Here is a 22,953-nt window from a genome sequence, read left to right as displayed (position 1 = left end):
CACTGACTGCCCGAACCGACTGTCGCGTCAGGTATCCTGCTGCAGGTAGTAATGAGATGTGAATGTGTGGACAGATGACCACGTCGCAGCTTTGCAGATCTCTTCAATAGTGGCTGACTTCAAGTGGGCCACTGACGCAGCCATGGCTCTGACATTGTGAGCCGTGACATGACCCTCAAGAGCCAGCCCAGCCTGGGTGTAAGTGAAGGAAATGCAATCTGCTAGCCAATTGGATATAGTGCGTTTCCCCACAGCCACTCCCCTCCTGTTGGGATCAAAAGAAACAAACAATTGGGCGGACTGTCTGTTGGGCTGTGTCCGCTCCAGATAGAAGGCCAATGCTCTTTTGCAGTCCAATGTGTGCAGCTGACGTTCAGCAGGGCAGGAATGAGGACGGGGAAAAAATGTTGGCAAGACAATTGACTGGTTCAGATGGAACTCCGACACAACCTTTGGCAAGAACTTAGGGTGAGTGCGGAGGACTACTCTATTATGATGAAATCTGGTGTAAGGGGCTTGGGCTACCAGGGCCTGAAGCTCACTGACTCTACGAGCTGAAGTAACTGCCACCAAGAAAATGACCTTCCAGGTCAAGTACTTCAGATGGCAGGAGTTCAGTGGCTCAAAAGGAGGTTTCATCAGCTGGGTGAGAACGACATTGAGATCCCATGACACTGTAGGAGGTTTGACGGGGGGCTTTGACAAAAGCAAACCTCTCATGAAGCGAACAACTAAAGACTGTCCTGAGATCGGCTTACCTTCCACACGGTAATGGTATGCACTGATTGCGCTAAGGTGAACCCTTACAGAGTTGGTCTTGAGACTAGACTCAGACAAGTGCAGAAGGTAGTCAAGCAGGGTCTCTGTAGGACAAGAGCGAGGATCTAAGGCCTTGCTGTCACACCAGACGGCAAACCTCCTCCATAAAAAGAAGTAACTCCTCTTAGTGGAATCTTTTCTGGAAGCAAGCAAGATGCGGGAGACACCCTCTGACAGACCCAAAGAGGCAAAGTCTACGCTCTCAACATCCAGGCCATGAGAGCCAGAGACTGGAGGTTGGGATGCAGAAGCGCCCCTTCGTCCTGTGTGATGAGGGTCGGAAAACACTCCAATCTCCACGGTTCTTCGGAGGACAACTCCAGAAGAAGAGGGAACCAGATCTGACGCGGCCAAAAGGGAGCAATCAGAATCATGGTGCCCCGGTCTTGTTTGAGTTTCAACAAAGTCTTCCCCACCAGAGGTATTGGAGGATAAGCATACAGCAGACCTTCCCCCCAATCCAGGAGGAAGACATCCGATGCCAGTCAACCGTGGGCCTGAAGTCTGGAACAGAACTGAGGGACCTTGTGGTTGGCTCGAGATGCGAAGAGATCTACCAAGGGGGTGCCCCACACTTGGAAGATCTGGTGCACTACTCCGGAATTGAGCAACCACTCGTGAGGTTGCATAATCCTGCTCAACCTGTCGGCCAGACTGTTGTTTATACCTGCCAGATATGTGGCTTGGAGCCACATGCCGTAACGGCGAGCCCAGAGCCACATGCTGACGGCTTCCTGACACAGGGGACGAGATCCGGTGCCCCCCTGCTTGTTGATGTAATACATGGCAACCTGGTTGTCTGTCTGAATTTGGATAATTTGATGGGACAGCCGATCTCTGAAAGCCTTCAGAGTGTTCCAGACCACTCGTAACTCCAGAAGATTGATCTGCAGATTGCGTTCCTGGAGAGACCAGCTTCCTTGGCTGTGCAGTCCATCGACATGAGCTCCCCACCCCAGGAGAGACGCATCCGTAGTCAGCACCTTTTGTGGCTGAGGAATTTGGAAGGGGCGTCCCAGAATCAAATTGGCCCAAATCATCCACCAGCAAAGGGATTTGAGAAAACTCGTGGATAGGTGGATCACGTCCTCTAGATCCCCAGCAGCCTGAAACCACTGGGAAGCTAGGGTCCATTGAGCAGATCGCATGTGAAGACGAGCCATGGGAGTCACATGGACTGTGGAGGCCATGTGGCCAAGCAATCTCAACATCTGCCGAGCTGTGATCTGCTGGGACGCTTGTACCCGGGAGACGAGGGACAGCAGATTGTTGGCCCTCGTCTCCGGGAGATAGGCACGAGCCGTCCGAGAATCCAGCAGAGCTCCTATGAATTTGAGTCTCTGTACTGGGAGAAGGTGGGACTTTGGGTAATTTATCACAAACCCTAGTAGCTCCAGGAGTCGAATAGTCATCTGCCTGGACTGTAGAGCTCCTGCCTTGGAAGTGTTCTTCACCAGCCAATCGTCGAGATAAGGGAACACGTGCACTCCGAGCCTGCGAAGCGCTGCTGCTACCACAGCTAGGCACTTCGTGAACACTCTGGGCACAGAGGCGAGCCCAAAGGGTAGCACACAGTACTGGAAGTGACGTGATCCCAGACGAAATCGAAGATACTGTCTGTGAGCTGGCAGTATCGGGATGTGTGTATAAGCATCCTTTAAGTCCAGACAGCATAGCCAATCGTGTTGCTGAACCATGGGAAGAAGGGTGCCCAGGGAAAGCATCCTGAACTTTTCCTTGACCAGATATTTGTTCAGGGCCCTTAGGTCTAGGATGGGACGCATCCCCCGTTTTCTTTTCCACAAGGAAGTACCTGGAATAGAATCCCAGCCCTTCTTGCCCCGGTGGCACGGGCTCAACCGCATTGGCGCTGAGAAGGGCGGAGAGTTCCTCTGCAAGTACCTGCTTGTGCTGGAAGCTGAAGGACTGAGCTCCCGGTGGACAATTTGGACGCATGGCGGCCAAATTGAGGGTGTATCCTGTCGGACTATTTGGAAAACCCACTGGTCGGAGGTTATGAGAGGCCACCTTTGGTGAAAAACTTTCAACCTCCCCCCAACCGGCAAATCGTCCGGCACGGACGCTTTGACATCTGCTATGCTCTGCTGGAGCCAGTCAAAAGCTCGCCCCCCTGCTTTTGCTGGGGAGCTGTGGGGCCTTGCTGAGGCGCACGCTGCTGACGAGAGCGAGCGCGCTGGGCTTAGCCTGGGCCGCAGGCTGTCGAGAGGGAGGATTGTACCTACGCTTACCAGAAGAGTAGGGAACAGCCCTCCTTCCCCCATAAAAACGTCTACCTGAAAAGGTTGATGCTGAAGGCTGCCGGCGGGAGAATTTGTCGAAAGCGTTATCCCGCTGGTGGAGCTGTTCTACCACCTGTTCGACTTTTTCTCCAAAAATGTTGTCCGCTCGGCAAGGGGAGTCCGCAATCCGCTGCTGGATTCTGTTCTCCAGGTCGGAGGCACGCAGCCATGAGAGTCTGCGCATCACCACACCTTGAGCAGCGGCCCTGGACGCAACATCAAAGGTATCATATACCCCTCTGGCCAGGAATTTTCTGCACGCCTTCAGCTGCCTGACCACCTCCTGAAACGGCTTGGCTTGCTCAGAAGGGAGCTTGTCCACCAAGCCCGCCAACTGCCTCACATTGTTCCGCATGTGGATGCTCGTGTACAGCTGGTAGGACTGAATCTTGGCTACGAGCATAGAAGAATGGTAGGCCTTCCTCCCAAAGGAGTCTAAGGTTCTAGAGTCCTTGCCCGGGGGCGCCGAAGCATGCTCCCTAGAACTCTTAGCCTTCTTTAGGGTCAGATCCACCACACCAGAGTCGTGAGGCAACTGAGTGCGCATCAGCTCTGGGTCCCCATGGATCCTGTACTGGGATTCGATCTTCTTGGGAATGTGGGGATTAGTTAGAGGCTTGGTCCAGTTCGCCAGCAATGTCTTTTTTAGGACATGATGCATGGGTACTGTGGACGCTTCCTTAGGTGGAGAAGGATAGTCCAAGAGCTCAAACATTTCAGCCCTGGGCTCATCCTCCACAACCACCGGGAAGGGGATGGCCGTAGACATCTCCCGGACAAAGGCCGCGAAAGACAGACTCTCGGGAGGAGAAAGCTGCCTTTCAGGAGAGGGAGTGGGAGCATAAGGAAGGCCATCAGACTCCTCATCAGAGAAATATCTGATGTCCTCCTCCTCCTCCCACGAGGCCTCACCATCGGTATCAGACACAAGTTCATGAACCTGTGTCTGAAGCCGTGCCCGACTCGACTCCGTGGAAACACGGACACGGTGGGAGCGTCGAGAGGTAGACTCCCTCGCCAGCACCGGCGAAGCTCCCTCCACCGACGTCGTCGGGGAGTCTTCCTGGGAGGCGGACGCAGCCGGTACCGCAAGCGGTACCAATGTCGGAGACCTCACCCCGGGCAAAGGGCCAGCCATCGCCTCGCTCGACGGTACCGGTGGCGCAAGCACCCCCGGTGCCGGAGGAGAAGGGCGCAACAGCTCTCCCAGAATCTCTGGAAGAACGGCCCGGAGACTCTCGTGCAGAGCGGCTGTGGAGAAAGACTGGGAAGTCTATGCAGGCGTCGAGGTCAGAGTCTGTTCTGGGCGTGGAGGCGGTTCCAGGCTGTCCAAGGTGGAGCGCATCGACACCTCCTGAACAGAGGGTGAGCGATCCTCCCGGTGCCGATGCCTACTGGGTGCCGACTCCCTCGGCGACCCAGAGCTCTTGGTACCGAGGCGGGAAGGAGACCGGTGTCAATGCTTCTTTGATTTCTTCAAACGAAGCATGTCACCGGAGCTTCCCGGTACCGATGAGGAGGACGTAGAATCCAACCGTCTCTTCCTCGGGGCCGAGGCCGAATAAGGTCGGTCTCGGGGGGGCTATACTGCAGGAGCCCTCAGGGCAGGAGGAGACCCACCCGAAGGCTCACCGCCACCAGCACGGGAATGGACAGCCCTCACCTGCACTCCAGTCGAAGCACCACCGTCCGACGACATCAGCAACAGTGGAGGTCCCGGTACCCGATGATGACGAAAGGCACCAAAAATAAGGAGAGAAAACCCGTACCGAGGCCAAAAAGGCCAATCCCGAAAGCGAAAGGAAACTTACGCTGGGGGAAAAGGTGGACACACGGGAAGGGACAAGACCGAAAGGTCTCTCCTCTTTTTTTTATTTTAGCGAAAACGCGCGAGGATCAACTTGAGGGGCACGAAACGGCGGCAAAACACGACCGTCCCGAGCGCGGACAAAAGAAGACTGACGAACACGAGCCGGTTCGGGCGGGAAGATGGCCGCGCATGCGCGGTGCGCATGGGCGCGCGAGAGCTAGCAAAGGCCTTTGCTAGTGAAGTTTCCAATTGGAGGGGCTGCCGTGGACGTCACCCATCAGTGAGAACAAGCAGCCTGCTTGTCCTCGGAGAAACTCAGCTACACTAACTGCTTTTATCACAATCTTCAGGTACTATGGACGATTTTAATGACAGGTTACAGACCACTATCAGCAGATCAGCAATTTCATGTCTGAGTTCTTTCAGAACCTTGGTGTGTATGCCTTCTGGTCCAGGTGATATATCACTCTAACTTGTTGATTTAGCTCAGTACATCTTCCAGGCTCACCAAGATTTCTTTCATTCCTCTGCATCTTTACCCTTGAAAGCCATTTCTGGTACAGGTAGATTTCTTACATCTTGTTCCGTAAAGACCGAAACAAAGAATTCATTCAATCTCTCCGCTATGGCTTTGCCCTCCCTGAATGCCCCTTGTGCACCTTCATGATCTAACGGTCCCACAGATTCCCTCACACGCTTTCTACTTCTGATGTACCTGAAAAAGGTGCTACTATGAGTTTTTGTCTCTGCGGCAAGTTTTCCTTCATATTCTCTCTTAGTCTTCTTTATCAGTGTTTTGCATCTAGCTTATGTCGTTTCTTATTTTCTTCATTCGGATCCCTTTTCCATTCTTTGAAGGATGTTCTCTTGGCACCAACAGCCTCTTTCACTTCACCTATTAACCATGCTGGCCATCACTTGCACTTCTTTGCACCTTTGCTAATAAGTGGAATGCATCTGGTCTGGGCTTCCACGATGGTATTTTAAACAACATCTATGCCTGATTTAAAGTCCTAACCTTTGCGGCCGATACTTTTAGCTTATTTTTAACCTTTTTCCTCATTTTGTCATAGTTGCCCTTTTGAAAATTAAATGCTATATTAATTTCTTTAGTGACTGCACCCCAGTTATTAAGTCAGATTTGATCATGTTATGATCAGTTTCCTAGCAGACCCAACACCGTTACCTCTTGAACTAAGTCCTGCATACCACTAAAGACTAGATTTAAAATAGCCCTCCCTCTTGTCTGTTCTTGGACCAGTTGCTCCAAGAAGCAGTCATTTATTATATCTAGGAATTTTACCTCCCTAGCGCTCACTGATGTAACATTTATTCAGTCAATATTGGGGTAATTGAAAATCACCAATTATTATAATGTTGCCCAATTTGCCAGCTTTCCTTATTTTTGTAAACATTTTTCATCTGTCTGCTCGTTCTGTCCTGGCAGATGGTTGTATAGCCCTACCAGTATACTGTTTACCTTCACACATGGAATTTCTATCAACAAGGAATACATGCTGCTGTTTCATATAGAATGCTTATCTTGTTTGCTCAATTCTCTCTTTAACATATAGCGCAACCCCCCTCCAATTTGATCCACTCTATCATTGCGATATAATTTGTACCCTGATAACACACTATTCCATTGATACTAGGTCTCTGAGATGACTATTATTTCTACCTCTTCATTTAGTGTTATATACTCCAACTCTCCCATCTTATATTTTAGGCTTCAAGCATTTATATATAGACACTTCAAATTGTGCTTTTTCCTTGCATCAACAAGTTGTTTTGAAGTCGACAGGGATAATTTGCATCCTTTGTTTTCCCATCCTGGCTTTCTTTCACCGTTATTGAAACCTCTCTATCAGGATTCCCTAAAGCTCCTGTTTCAATAGTATCCTTCAAGGATACTCCACACCACACCTGGTGGGCAGGTCCTGGCTACAGGATTACTTTTAGACTTCCCTCCTCCAAAGGTAGCACAGGGGGACTTCTCTACAATGTTCCTGCAGGCCTCCTCTATGTACTTCTCTTTCGCCCTTAGCTACTCTAGCCTCAAGACAATGGACTTATTCTCTGAGAGATACGAGCTCTTTACATCAAGCACACACACATAACCTCTCGCCAACCGGGAGATAATCATTCATGTGACACTCAATACACAAGAGTGGATAGCACCCCGTTCGCTACTGGATTGCTGTATGCATCTTAGTATTATTGAATTGTTTAATTAAAACTTCCTAAGGTATTAAGGATATTAGATTAGAGATTTAAAATTATATGAAACTAGAAAAAAATGCCCATTTCTGAAGGGAAGGAAACGGGCGCTAGCAAGGCCATCCCCCACCCTCCCTCGCTGTTCCAGACTGCGCCCTCCCTCCGTTTTCACCACCCGCACCGCATTATGGACCCCTGTACCCCCCTTCCGCGACCCTGTTGACCCCCCCCCCTTCTCGGTGAAAACCGTCCCCCGCCACCGTGGAGTACCTGTGCTGACGAGGGATCCCAACCCCCGTCAGCCGAAGTCCTGTGCTGGCCTTTGCGGCGTTGCTTCCTCAATGATCTTCTGTTGAAGTTCCTCTGCGTGTGTCTGACGTCAGACGCACGCAGAGGAACTTGAACAGATCACTGAAGAAGGAATGCCGCGAAGGCCAGCACAGGACTTTGGCTTACAGGGGTTGGGGTCCCCCGTCAGCAGAGGTACTGGACGGCGGCGGGGGACAGTTTTTTCGGTGGGAAGGGGGGGTCGACAGGGTCGCGGAAGGGGGGGTACAGGGGGCCATAACACGCAGGGGGGGGGGGTTGTGTTGGCCTGCTCCCTGCCACTTGCTCCGAAGTGGCAGGGAGCGGCGCACTGACAGCTGATTCCCATGCAGGTGGAGGAGTAGGCAATCACGCGCTCCCCCTTGCTTTGGAATCAGCTGTCACTGACGTCAGTGCGTGCCTGCCTAGCAGACCACCTCTGAGGGAGGCACGGTCCCAGGCACATTAGAACGTTGGAGGTGAGAATTATTATATAGGATTTGTTTTAAAAAATTGTTTTAAAATGTACTATCTAGTAATTCATGGCATGTCCTTAGTCTTTGTACTTTTGAAAATGTAATCAATTTGTGTTTACCTATTCCACTCCACTCAAAATTTTATAGACTCAGTGTTTCTTCTCCAAGCTGAATAGCCCTAGCATGAGAGTCATTCCATCCCCTTAAGCATTTTGGTGGCTCTTCTCTGTATCTTTTCTAATTCTGCTATATCCTTTTTGAGATGAGGTGACAAGAATTGTTCACAGAGACATTATAATACTTTTTGCTTTATTTTTTATTCCTTCCCTAACAACTCCTAACTTTCTATTAGGAGTCCATGTCCCTGAAATACCAAAGAAAAGACAATGATTAAGTATTTTATATATTACATTTATTGTTGGTTTAATCATGAATTGATAATGAGTGTGACTGTTGGGCAGAATGGATGGACCATTCAAGTCTTTATCTGCTGTAATTTACTATATTACTATGCTTGCTTTTCTGGCTGTTTCTGAAATACTGAGCAAAAACTTTCAACATACTGTCCTTGACACATAGATCCTTGTCCTTGGTGGTGATTTCTAATGTGGAATGTAGCATCAGATAGTTAATAATTTGGATTATTCTTGCCTACATGCTATCACTTTGCATCGGTCCACATTAAATTTCATCTGTCATTTGGATGACCAGAATTCCGGTCTTCCTGTAATTTCTCACAATCCACATACAATTTAACAACTTGACTAATTTTGTGTCGGCCGCATCGCTCTCAATGCCAGATCATTTATAAATACGGGCACATCTGCTTATAGCTGCTAAGCTACCGTTACATCGAAACGGATACATGTCCAAGTGGTATGTTAAAATCTGGTGTACTTTAAAAATGGGCACCCCTCTTACTTTATTATGAATGATTTGTCCACATCCCCCTTGATCTGGGCCCCTCTGCTGAAGGACACTAAAATGAGGAGTAACCCTAGTTAGAGCACCCAGCTCACAACCAGGGAAGTCTACTTCAAATCCCACTGCTGCTTATGATCATCACCTAGCCCTCTGTTGCCCCAGGTACAACTTAGCTTGTAAGCCCTCTGGGGACAGGGAAGTATCTAATGTACATGAATGTAACTCACCTTGAGCTACTACTGAATGGATGTGAACTAAATCCAAAATAATTAATAAATAAAAAGAACCAAAATGCAATTAATCCTTCCTCATCATAATAAAGTAATGTTATTTCTATTGTTCTATGATGGGATGGTGTTTTTGTTCCTTGGCCAAGTCTTTGTTTTTTTAATCATTTCTGAAAGATCTATAATCACATAGCCTTGTTTTTAGAATTTCTGTTCTGCAATTTGCTTAACAACAAAAAAAACAAAGTTTGAAAGAAAAAGAAACCAGGGCTTCTGACACTACTTAACACAGGTCAGTCTCTCATTGTCAGATAATCTTGCTGTTTGTTAAAACTCAATGACTTTTCACAATATATAATCATGAATAATTTGCTAGACAGCTGTATTGCCATTAACCAAATGAAAGATGTGCACTCTTATCTTCAATAGCATTCCAAATGTTTTTTCTTTATTACATTTTCTTGGGAAACCAAAATTTAAAAACAATATTATAAGGACCAAATGGCTTTAATTCCCAAGTCAGGTTGGGGCAGAGGTTGCTGTAGAGTAGAAGCATCATTCACAGCCCCTGAGGAAAAGGAAATCTCAGACCTTACTCAATGGTGACACCTACTGGCCACATTCAGAGTGCAGGTTAGTCTGTTATGAAGCTACCCTGGACAGAGACTGCCACTGTGATGGCTGGATCAGGCTGGAAGAGAATGCAAAGTGGAGACAAGACCCCTGTGTAGTTAAAAATGAAGGCTTGTGGTTTCCACTGAGATGGAAGACCAAAAAAAAAAAAAAAGAGAGAGAGAGAAGGAGCAGGACAGGCTACAGAGGGTGGTAATGAATGGAATCTGCTCAGAGGAAAGGAAAGTGAATAGTGGAGTGCCTCAGGGATCAGTGCTGGGGCCGATTCTGTTTAATATATTTGTGAGAGACATTGCTGAATGGATGGAAAGAAAAGTTTGCCTTTTTGCGGATAACACGAAGATAGTAAAAAAGAGTAGAGAGGTGTGGTAGCCGCGTTAGTCCACTCTTAAGGTTATCAATAGAAATCAAACAAAATAAAACATGGAAAAGAAAATAAGATGATACCTTTTTTATTGGACATTTCTTAATACATTTCTTGATTAGCTTTCGAAGGTTGCCCTTCTTCGTCAGATCGGAAATAAGCAAATGTGGTAGCAGATAGTATATATGAGTGAAACATCCAAGCATTACTTTGACAGTCTAACAGGGTGGGGGTGGGTAGGAGGTATGCATGGGGACATCAAAGCATTTCATTGATATTCTAACAGGATGGATGTGGGTAGGTGAGAGGAGGGTGATAAACAGAGAAATACAATTTTATGGTTTATAATGGGCTAGAAAACCCAGATCCTTGTTAAGTCCTGTCTGTTGGGTGTCAAAATATTCAATCATTCTGACTTCAAAGGTCTTACGTTCCTGTATTATTTTAAAGTTACTTTTCAGGATTCTTACTATGAAATCACTGGTGCAGTGTCCTGGTCTTGTAAAATGCTGGCCCACCGGGGTGGGAACCTGACTGGCACCGGCTATCTTCATGTGATGTCTGTGCAGATTAAATCTTGTCTTAAGCATCTGGCCTGTTTCTCCAATATAGCATCCTTCGTTACATTTTTTACACTGAATGATATATACCACAGTGGAAGATGAGCATGTGAAAGATTCCTTTATGTTGAATATTTTTCCTTTGTGAATGACTGTGGGGTCCTGTGAAATGTTTTGGCATAGCTTGAAGCTGGATATATTACAGGGAAATGTGCCCTTCTTTTCCTTTTCAGTCTGTGTTGGGAGTTTACTTCTGATTAGCTTGTGTTTTAAGTTGGGTGGCTGTCGAAAGGCCAGTACTGGTGGGGATGGGAATATCTCTTTCAGTAATTCATCTTCCTGGAGTAGAGGCTGTAGGTCTCTTATGATTTTCCTCAGTTTCTCCAGCTCTGGGTTGTATGTCACTACAAGGGGGATTCTGTCTGTGGCTTTTTTTTCTTCGTACTGTAGCAGATTTTCCCTGAATGTTTTGAGGGAGGAGGCAATATTCTTGGAGATTATTTTGGGGTTGTAGCCTTTCTGTTTGAAGGATGCAGTCAGGGTTTCAAGGTGTCTGTCTCTATCCCCTGGGTCCGAGCAGATACGGTGGTATCTTGCGGCTACCCACACCCATCCTGTTAGAATATCAATGAAATGCTTTGATGTCCCCATGCATACCTCCTACCCCCTCCCACCCTGTCAAAGTAATGCTTGGATGTTTCACTTTTATATATACTATCTGCTACCACATTTGCTTATTTCCGATCTGACGAAGAAGGGCAACCTTCGAAAGCTAATCAAGAAATGTATTAAGTTATGTCCAATAAAAAAGGTATCATCTTATTTTCTTTCCCATGTTTTATTTTGTTTGATTTCTATTGATAGCCAAAAGAGTAGAAACCCCAGAGGAAGTTGAAACCATGAGAAGGGATCTCCAAACATTAGAAGAATGGTCAAGGGTGTGGCAGTTAAAATTTAATGCAAAGAAGTGCAGAGTGATGCACTTGGTGTGCAGAAATACAAAAATGATGTACCAGATAGGAGGGGAGAGACTGGTAAACTCAGCTCAGGAGAGGAACCTGGGGATGATGGTGTCCGAGGATTAAGATGACAAAACAATGCGACAAGGCGGTGGTTGCAGCTAGGAGGATGCTAGGCTGCACAGAGAGAGGTATAACCAGCAGAAGAAAGCAGGTGTTGTACAAGTCATTGGTGAGATCCCACTTGGAGTATCATGTTCAGTTTTGGAGGCTGTATATTGCTAAGAATGTAAAAAGACTTGAAACGGTTCAGAGAAAAGCAACAAAAATGGAAGAGGGTTTGCACAGCAAGACAAGGAGAGACTTGAAAATGTATACTCTGGAGGAAGGGAGAAACCGGGGTGATATGATACAGACATTCAAATATTTGAAAGGTATAAATCCGCAGACAAACATTTTCCAGAGACAGTAAGGTGGTAGAACTAGAGGACATAAATTGAGGTTCAAAGGGGGCAGACTCAGGAAAAATGTTAAGAAGTATTTTTTCCACTAAGAGGGTGGTAGGTACCTGGAATGCTCTTCCAAGGGAGGTGGTGGAGATGCAAACGGTAACGGAATTAAAAAATGCGTAGGATAAACACAAAGGAACCCTGTTTGTAAGGAATGGATCCAAAGATGTTTAGCGGAGATTAGGTAGCAACACCGCTAATGGGGAAGCAAGGCCAGTACTGGCAAGACTTCTATTGTCTATGCCCTGATCGTGGCTGAATAGATTTGGATGTGCTGCAGTGGAGCTTTTCAGGGGCTTCAACAACTTCAGAAATGTGAAACAAGGACAGTGCAGGGTAGACTTCTACGGTCTGTGCATTGAAAATGGCAAGGACAAATAAAGACCAGATTACACATATGAAGTATCACGTCATAATATATGTAATGAGTTTATCTTGTTGGTCATACTGGATGGACTGTACAGATCTTTATCCGCCATCATCTAGTATTACTATGAGGAAAGAGGAAGGTTATGTGGAAACAATATTTACCTTCCGGTTTTAATGAAGTATTATTAGTAAAACAAGAGAAAACAGGAAAGGCTTGGGAATATATCTAGTTCTAAATGGTACTCTCCTTCAAATACAGCAGCCTTACTGTTCTGAGCATAGCCAATATGACCCCTGCTGCCTTCTCAAAGCATCAGCACATCGTTACCTAAATCTAAGAGCTTTCAAGGCAGACAAAAACAGATTTTATCAAATGAAGCTGTCAGGAGCACACTTGAGAATGGCAAAAAAATCTGGTTCTCTGAAAACAGCTTTTCATATGTACAGTTTACAGGTTTATTCAAAGTCTTGATATACCACTATATGGAAGTACAGACATAGTGGTTTACAGCATTTGTTACAGGACAATCAATAAAATAAATAGTAAAAGAAACTAAAATAAGTAACAAGATTCAAAGAAAGGATAATTTTATAATCCAGTTCTAGAGCAGGATAGCTGTCTAGCTGCAACCATGTGTGCCATGTCCTCAGCTGGTTTTACTAGATTCCTCCTTCTACTGTGGTCTTAATGTAATTCAAATGCATCCTTGAACAGGAAGGCTTTAAGGCTTTTCTTAAACATCTCATGAGATAACTCCCTCCTCAGATATTGTAGTGAATTATTCCAAAAGGAAGGACCTACTACACTAAAAACAGAATAGATACAGATAAAACCTGTGTGACGGAAAGATGGCACTGCCAACAAATTCTGCTTAGATGAATATGTTAAAAGAAATGTGATAAGGAAAGTGGGTAACCCAGGATGATTAATTTTATATACAAGAATTAAAAATGTTAAATGTTATCCTGCAAAAGAGACTGGAAGTCAATGCTCTTCTTTCAACAATGGTGTCATATGATCCTGTTTTTTAACTTCAAAATAATTTTACTGCTGTATTTGAAAGAAGCTGAAGGTGCTGGAGGTCAGTCAACTGGATCCCTTTGAACAATGAACTGCAGTAATCAAGGTTACTAAATCACTGCTAAAAGAATCAACATTAGCAATACTTTACTAGAAAACAGAGGTTACACTGAAAAGATCATACATAATTTAAAGAAGCATTTCTTTGATATATAAGATGACGTTTCTTTCAAACAACATATACCATCCAGTCTTACTCTCAGAATTTTCAAAGATGACAGAAGAATAACTGTTTTATCATGGTCTAGTGAGCCTCCACATATGTATGCAGAGCAAGTAAAGACGTTTCAGTGCTGTGCGATTTACTGAAGTCCAATTGATCTGGGTGCAGAATATTGCTCTTTTCTATATAATCACCTAGTTGTTGTGCTGCCAAGTTTTTGGCTACTCTGGAAATAAAAGAGACACTAGCTACTAACCTGTAATTTGAAACAATAGTCACCTGGTGTGAAATCTTTCAAACAAGGACGAATAACAGCATCTTCCCAGACTGAAGGCACTATGCTATTTTGCAAACTGGTGAAGACTATTTGAAAAATAAAAGGCAGTAATATGACCACAATTTGTTTTATGAACCTTGAGAGTATTGGATCACGCGGTGCTGTTGCAAGATCAATTTATTGTAGTGTTTTTGACAGCAATGTAAACATGGAGAAAGTGCTAGTTAATAACTTTCTCCAGTCTGAAGATCTCAAAATCAACTTGAGATATTCAATGGTGCAGAAAAAAGTTTTGAACCTTACTTGAGAAAAATTGTGGCAGTATGTCTGCTGTGATGTAGCTTTTATCAGCATTGTTATAATTATGAAAGAACTCTATTATTTCTTTCCCAGTGTACAGAGTCACTAGCTCGACACCATTAAATCTTAAACCGAGTAGAAGATTCTCAGCATGCTGATTGCTGATCTCAGTATCCTGATGTTAATTCTAATTAAGGCCAAGAAGCTAAAACTGCTTACCTGTGCTTTATGTATTGTCTCATTTAAATATGCTTGAAAGACACCAAAGAAAGTAATAGGGAAACATTAATCAATAAAGACATGGAAGAACCTTATGCTTACTTGCACAAAACCCCTAAACATTTTATATCCATAAGGAAATTAAAAAACAAACCTGTGCAGCAATTATGGAAAGGCTCCGTGTAGGCTGAAGAAGAAGAACACACACACACACAAAAAAAATGGTTTTGGGCTTTGTATACCGTGGCAAGAATCAGTGGAAGGAGCCCTACAATGTTGTTCACACAGTGAGTCTCCAGGAGGCCAAGCATGTGTTCAACAAATGCCTTGGAGAGCAGATGGGGACAGCAGCGGGGTTAATGGCCTGGGCAAGAGGGAACACTCATTATTACTGACTTAACACAAACCAAGAATATATCATTATTAAAACAATCATTTCACATGAACTCTCATTCTCCATGCTTATCAGTAAATTGATGTGGTAACTGTGATAGTCCACTTTTAAAGGTAATAAATAGAAATAAAACAAAACATAGAAAAAAAATAAGATGATAGTCAAATTTGGACTAACTTAATACATTTTTTGATTAGCTTTCGAAGGTAACTCTTCTTCTTCAGATCAGAAATAAGCAAATGTTGGCAAACTAATTCTGATTAATTCCTATTATTAACAAGATTTCAAGAACACTAATTATCCTTATTATCTTTTTCATATTGCTGTTTAAATTTTGTTTTTACCTTACTTTCAACTATATGATTATATTTCATGCAGATTGTGTAAGCCACATTGAGCCTGCAGTCAGCGGGAAAATGTGGAATATAAATGTATTAATAAATAAATATAAATGAAACACAAAGGAATTTCAATGACAGTCTCATAGGAAGAGGGTGGGATGGGTTAGGTAAGAAACGGGGAGCTGACTGGATGAGAGACAGGGAGAGATGGATGGTAGATAAGAGGGTGACAAAGTAGAATTTTATGGTTTATAATGGGCTAGAAAACTCAGATCTTTGTTAAGTCCTGTCTGATGTTTGCCAACATTTGCTTATTTCTGATCTGAAAAAGGGTTACCTTCGAAAGGTAATCAAAAAATGTATTGTTAGTCCAATAAAAAAGGTATCATCTTATTTTCTTCTCTTTCTTTTATTTCTATTTATTATGCTTATCAGTGGAACACAGTCCCAAATATTCTGTAATCATAAGACTCCATCTGAATATAATGGCTTCTGGTCACAACAGAGGAAATTTGGCCACCATACCCATCACCGGGTGTTGTGTATGTAGCATGAGCTATCATTCACTTGAGGAAGTGAAACGTGATGGTATGTAGAAGTGTTAGCTACTGACATAAATAGTCGTTATGTGCGAGTCCTGTTTTGTTAGCAATGCTGAATGTACTGTAATATCCCTGCAGTCCTGAGAATACTAAAGTCCTATAAATGTGCTCTGTGTTAGAAAGGTCGAAGGTTTATACATACTGAAAAGGTTTATGGAGTGCAGATGTGAACATCTTTAAAAAGCGGGAGAAAAAGAGGGAGTAAAGCAGTGAATGCAAGTAAAATAATGCTTGGAACAGGAAAAGGAGACAATCGGGGGCATTTTCGAAAGAGAAGGGCGCTCATCTTCCGACACAAATCTGGAGATGGCTGTCCTTCTCTCAGGGTCGCCCAAATCGGCATAATCGAAAGCCGATTTTGGGCATCCTCAACTGCTTTCCGTCGCGGGGACAACCAAAGTTCCCGGGGGCGTGTTGGCAGTGTATCGAAGGCGGGCCAGGGACATGCTTAACAGATGGGCGTCCTCGGCCAATAATGGAAAAAAGAAGGGCGTCCCTGACGAGCATTTGGCCGACTTGGTCCCTTTTTTTTCCACAACCAAGACTCGAAAACGTGCCCCAACTGACCAGATAACCACCAGAAGGAATCGGGGATCACCTCCCCTTACTCCCCCAGTGGCCACCAACCCCCTCCCACCCCAAAAAAAAAAATGTAAAAACATGTTTTGCTAGCCTCTATGCCAGCCTCAAATGTCATACCCAGCTCCATCACAGCAGTATGCAGGTCCTTGGAGCAGTTTTAAGTGAGTGCAGTGCACTTCAGGCAGGCGGACACAGGCCCATTTCCCCCCCCCCCCCCCCCACCTCTTACACTTGTGGTGGTAAATGTGAGCCCTCCAAAACCCACCCGAAACCCACTGTACCCACATGTAGGTGCCCCCCTTCACCCATAAGGGCTATGGTAGTGTTGTACGGTTGTGGGGAGTGGGTTTTGTTTTTTAGGGGGGGGGGCTCAGCACACAAAGGAAGGGAGCTATGGACGTGGGAGCAATTTAGGAAGTCCACTGCAGTGCCCCCTAGGGTGCCCAGTTGGTATCCTGGCATGTCAGGGGGACCGGTGCAGTACGAATGCTGGCTCCTCCCACAACCAAATGCCTTGGATTTGGTCGTTTTTGAGATGGGAGTCCTTGGTTTCCATTGTCGGCGAAAACCGAGGTCGACCATCTCTAAGGTCGACCTAAATGTTGAGATTTGGGCGTCCCCAACCGTATTATCGAAACGAAAGATGGACGCCCATCTTGTTTCAATAATACAGGTTTCCCCGCCCCTTCGCGGCGCCATCCTTAGAGATGGGCGCCCTTAGAGATGGTCATCCTTGTTCGATTATGCCCCTCCACATATATTAAACTGCTCGCATGTGTCTTCTTTTACAACAGATAGTAGACAAATCTTGAATATTTCCCATTTGGCCTCCAGGGACCAAAATGAATCTGCGTCTCAGTTTTCGGATAGAATGCATTAACCACCAGCACCCTGTTCACTCTCTCCCTAATTCTGGGGGTCTTTTACTTACAAAGGCACGATAGTGTTTTTAGTGCGCGCTAAATGCTACAGCGTTTAGCACACGCTAATCATTAGCATGCCTTTGTAAAAGGACCCCTCTATGAACTTGAGTACTCAAATTTCCAACTAGCGTGCAAATTTGCATTCAAGCTATACAATAAGGTCAGCTTTATGTGTAACTATAACTGCCTAATTGGAGTTAACAGCCAATTACTGGCTATAATTGGCCTTAATTGGAGCTAATTGCCATCAGTAGGATTTTAAAAATTATTCTTTATTGCGAGACTTGGACAATATATTAGAAAAACATCATCATCCAGTAGTACACAATTTCTCTATACTCTACACCAATTAGCAGTTATGTGCATAACTGCCCTTAGTTAGTCACTAATATATAAGTTGCATGCTGAAATTCAAAAGTGCATAACTGCCCACTGTTAGGAGTAAGCATTCACGCCAGCCACTGAGCTAGAGTAAGTGCTCGCACCTAAAGTTAGGTGCATCATGATTGCTATGGGAAATTATTAAACTGCTAGGATTTTACCTTGATCCTAATCTGACCTTAGGATAAACATTAAATATTCTATTACAGAAAATGTATGGAAAATTACGATACATTCATCATATTAGAGATTATTTTGATAATAACCATTTATGTTTGGGTGATACAAGCTGTTATATTAACAACATTTGATTACTGTAATGGAATTCTTCTAGGATTACCAAATTATCAGCTTTCATGCTAAGAAATGTTAGAAAATGTGGCAGCAAAGATGATTTTTGGTAGATCAAAATATGAAAAGTCAACTCCATATCTAATGAAACTGAAGTAAGGGGGTAAGGGTGATGGATTTGATATACCGACTTTCTGTGGTACATCCAAAGCAGCATACATTGACTAGATTTTAAGGTGCTTCTATGTTCAAAATACTGTATGGTATGGCCACAAACTATATGAAGAACTGGGCAACATGGCATGTTCCAACTAGTAGTTTATGATCAGAAGATAAATTCTGTGTATCGGTACCTTCTGTTAAATTTTTTAGATTGAAAGCTTGGTTTAAGAGACTCATAATTGGTATTGGTCCAGAGTTATGGAATTCACTTCCCTTTTATATATAACTCATTTGCATTTAAAATTGATTTAGAAAGAAGTTTAAAACTTCTTTATTTGAGAAATATTATATTGAATAACATTTTAGATTGACATGATTGTAATATTTTGATTGTGTAGGGAAAAGGTTGATATTGCTGTAAGAATTTGTATTCTTACGCCAGTGTAATCCTCCTTGAACCAATTATTTTTTGACTAAGCAGAATATAAATGTTATTAAAATTAAGATTTTTATCCCATTTCATAAATTAACACCCCTATCCAGTGATAAGTGCATGTTAAATTTATTGGGCTCTTTAACTTGTATTAAGTATCATGGCCTCAATAGAACAAATTTACTATTGCCAAACTAGATCTCTTGGCGTTGCACCCCTAAAGACAGTGGTAAAGGTGCTATCTTGACAGATAATTGTAATAGTTTGCTAACAGGTATTCCAAAGGCTTATCCCCATTGTCTTCAGATGGTGCAGAATGCGGCGACCAGGATTACTGTAGACATGATGGTTAAATTATACTAATCATGTCTCATCTACATTGGTTGCCAATTGCTCGTTAGGTAATTTTTAAAACCATCTGCCTGGTCTTGAAAAAAGTCAAGGGATTCTTCCTCCAAATTCCTGAAAGTCTGATTGTTCCCGTGTACCAAGGTGCTCTTTCAGGTCAACACAGTTGCATCCAATAAAGAAAAAAGCCTTTTCTTTTGCTGGTCCACTAATGTACAGTTCCTTGTCATGTACAGTTCCTTGTCATTGAGAGTGTGCTCTTCTAGTGAGGTTCAGAGATTTTGCAAGACAGTGAAGATGTGGCTATTTAAGAGATCTTTCAGAGGAAAGTTCTGCAAGTTCTGATTTCTTGTTCCAACACTGGAAGAGGTTCAAGTGAGTTAATACCCTAGTTCATAAGAAAATAAGAATAGCCATACTGAGTCAGACCAATGGTCCATCTAGCCCAGTAACCTGCTTCCAACAGTAGCCAATCCAGGTCACAAGTACCTGGCAAAAACCCAATTAGTAGCAACATTCCATGCTAGCAATCTCAGGGCTAGCACTGGCTTCCCCCATGTCCATATGTATAACAGACTATGGACTTTTCCTCCAGGATCTTGCCCAAACCTTTTTTAAACCCAGATACATTGACTACTGTTACCACATCCTCTGGCAGCGAGTTTCAGAGCTTAACTATTTTTTGACTGAAAACATATTTCCTCCTGTTTTAAAAGTATTTCCATGTTATTTCATTGAGTGTTACCTGTTCTACACCACTCAAGATTTTATAGACCTCAATCATATCTTCCCTCAGCCATCTCTTTTTCAAGCTAAAGAGGCCTAATCTCTTTAGCCTTTCCTCTTACTGGAAGAGCTCCCTCCCCTTTATCATTTCGATCGTTCTTCTTTGAAACCTAATTCCACTATGTCTTTTTTGAGATATTGTGACCAGAACTGAACTCAAGGTGAGGTCACACCATGGAGTGATTCAGAGGCATTATAATATTCTTGGTCTTATTTGGCATCCCTTTCCTAATAATTCTTAGCATCCTGTTTGCTTTTTTGGCCACCTCTGCCACCACATACTCGGCAGAAGATTTCAGCGATTTGTCTAAAATGACACCTAAATCTTTTTCTTGAGAGCTGACTGCTATGATTCAGATTATTCTTCCCAATGTGCATCACTTTGTATTTGTCCACATTAAATTTCATCTGCCACTTGGATGCCCAGTCTTCCAGTTTCCTAAGGTCTTCCTACAATTTTTCACAATCCGCAAGCGTTTTGACAACTTTGAATAGTTTTTTTTGTCATAAATTTAATCACTTCACTCGTCATTCCATTCTCCAGGTCATCTACAAATGTTAATTAGCACCAGTCCCAGTACAAATCCCTGTGACACTCCACTGTTCACCTTCTTCCATTGAGAAAAATGGCCATTTAACCCTACCCTCTGTTTTCTGTCCAATAACCAATTCCTAATCCACAGAAGGATATTGCCTCCTATCCCATGACTTTTTAATTTTCTAAGGAGTCTCTCATGAGGAACTTTGTCAAAAGCTTTCTGAAAATCCAGATCAACCGGCTCACCTTTATCTACATGTTTATTTACACCTTCAAAGAAATGAAGCAAACTGGTGAGACAAGACTTCCCTTGGTTGAACCCATGCTGACTCTGTCCCATTAAACAATGATTGTCTATGTGTTCTGTAATTTTACTCTTTATAATAGTTTCCAGTATTTTCCCCTGCACTGAAGTCAGGCTTACCGATCTGTAATTTCCCGGATCACTCCTGGAACCCTTTTTAAAAATCAGCATTAATTGGCCACTCTCCAACCTTCAGGTACTACGGATGATTTGACAACAGGTTACAGATCACTAACAGATCAGCAATTTCACATTTGAGTTCTTTCAGTACCCTGGGGTGTATGCAATCCGGTCCAGTTGATTTATCACTCTACCTTGTCAATTTGGCTCAGCACAACTTCTGGGTTCACAGAGACTGCATTCCAGTACAGTCAGAGAAAATAACTATTTCCAAAACGCAAATCAAAGTTAACATGCAACCAGTGTGCATTTCTTGAGTTTTGCAGATCAGCTGACAACTAATGAAAATAATAGTGTGAATACTGCTGAGATGCTCATTAAAGTGAACTTAATGAGGGCCAAAAATAACATTTTCAACACACACAGTAATTGCTGTTCTGTCAAATAAAGAACTGATGTGAGCCTTAAAATAGAACACTCAAGGAAGTAAATTTCACAGTTTGTCAAAATATCTCATCTCTGGAAATGAACAGTTGTCACAGAGAAACAACCACACCAGCTATAAGTAACCAAAATGCATCATCTCACTGGCTGATATGTTACGTCCTGGTCACGAACAGGTATTTTCTTTTTTCAATTGTGTGTCTGGAGTTAAGATTTGCAAACCATTAAAAATAGGTACATGAATTCTGAATTAATCTAGTACTTTATATTCAGAAGAGGCCCGTAAAAAGAGTTTTATGCTTTTTAGTAGGATTACTTTTCTGAAGTAGACTATGAAAACTGTAAGGTTGTTTATAGCTATTCTGCATGCTGTTTTAGATTCTTTAATTTGTAATTTGTCAATTTGTATTTCATATTTCTTATCTTTTCATTACTTGTTATTCTTTTTTTTTAGGGAGCATTTTATTTCTCTCCCCCTCCCTTGCAGCTCCTTGTAACTCTGGGCAATAGAGGGTGAAGCGACTTGCCAAGAGTCACAAGGGACTGCAGTGGGGAAAAAATAAATAACATACCTTTAATGGTAAAATTATGTCTTACCTGATAATTTTCTTTCCTTTAGCTGCGGCAGATGAATCCATCAACTGGTGGGTTGTATCCATCTACCAGCAGGTGGCGATAGCGATCACTGACTTAAGTGAGTGGTATTGGATGACCAGTCCCTCTGTAAGCTAGTATATGTCTCATCACAAAGCAAAGGTAGCTCCAAACAGGAAAACTTCCTCACCAGGAGAGAAACCACAACAGAACACGAGTATAACAAATTGTAGATGAAACTCTTTCTAAATTTTGAAATTCATGTTTTAAACTGTAAGAAACAAAACAACTGGAACAGAGAGGAACAACAAACACACAGAATGAATAGGAAAAAAAGGGACGGTAAACTAGGGAGGGATGCTGGATTCAACTACTGCAGATAAAGGAAAGAACATTATCAGATAAGACATAATTTTACCTTCCTTAGCGCAGGCAGCAGATGAATCCATCACCTGGTGGGATGTACCAAAGCAGCATCGGATCTGGATGCCACGTCCACTTTATAATGCTTGGAAAAAGAGTGTACGAAGGCCCAAGTAGCCGCCCGAGAAATTTCTTGTAAGGACAAGACTGAAGACTCCACCCATGAAGTCGACTGCGCTCTAGTAGAATGTGCACGTAAAGGTTCTGGCGCGATCCGACCAGCCAACAAGTACACCGAGGAAATAGCTTCTTTTAGCCATCTCGCAATAGTTGGTTTTGAAGTCACTTGACCACGACGAGAACCTGTAAGAAGCACAAATAAATGGTCTGTCTGTCGAAAGTCGTTAGACATCGCCAAGTAGCAGAGGAGGACGCGGCGCACATCCAAAAGATGAAGTCTCCGGAAAGTCCCAGGAAAATCCTTTTCCCGAAAGGAAGGAAGAAAAAGAGGCTGATTGAGTTGAAAAGCCGAGATGACGTTCGGCAAAAAAGAAGGCACAGTTCGCAACGTGACCCCCACTTCCAAGAACTGCAAAAAGGGATCCCAACATGAAAGGGCTTGAATCTTGGAGATTCTCCGCGCTGAAGTTATAGCCACCAAAAATACAGTCTTCAGGGTGAGATCTTTATCGGAAGCCCTATGTAATGGTTCAAAAGGAGGGCTCTGCAACATGCTAAGAACTATATTAAGGTCCCAAGACGGGCAGGGCTGGCGTAAAGGGGGGCGGAGATGAAGTGCCCCACGCAAAAAATTAACCACGTCTGGATGCA

The 22,953-nt window shown here is 43.6% G+C and overlaps 1 protein-coding gene across 1 annotated transcript in view; it reads right to left on the bottom strand.

The window, feature by feature from the left end:
- The window catches only part of PDHX (pyruvate dehydrogenase complex component X), a 142,216-nt gene that overhangs the window by 95,546 nt on the left and 23,717 nt on the right, over positions 1-22,953 (bottom strand). The window lies entirely within an intron of this gene.

This window comes from Microcaecilia unicolor, chromosome 4 (assembly GCF_901765095.1).
Source record: "Microcaecilia unicolor chromosome 4, aMicUni1.1, whole genome shotgun sequence".
Lineage (NCBI taxonomy): Eukaryota > Metazoa > Chordata > Amphibia > Gymnophiona > Siphonopidae > Microcaecilia > Microcaecilia unicolor.
The sequence above is the reverse complement of the archived record's forward strand: the minus strand, read 5'-3'. Positions and strand labels throughout refer to the sequence as shown.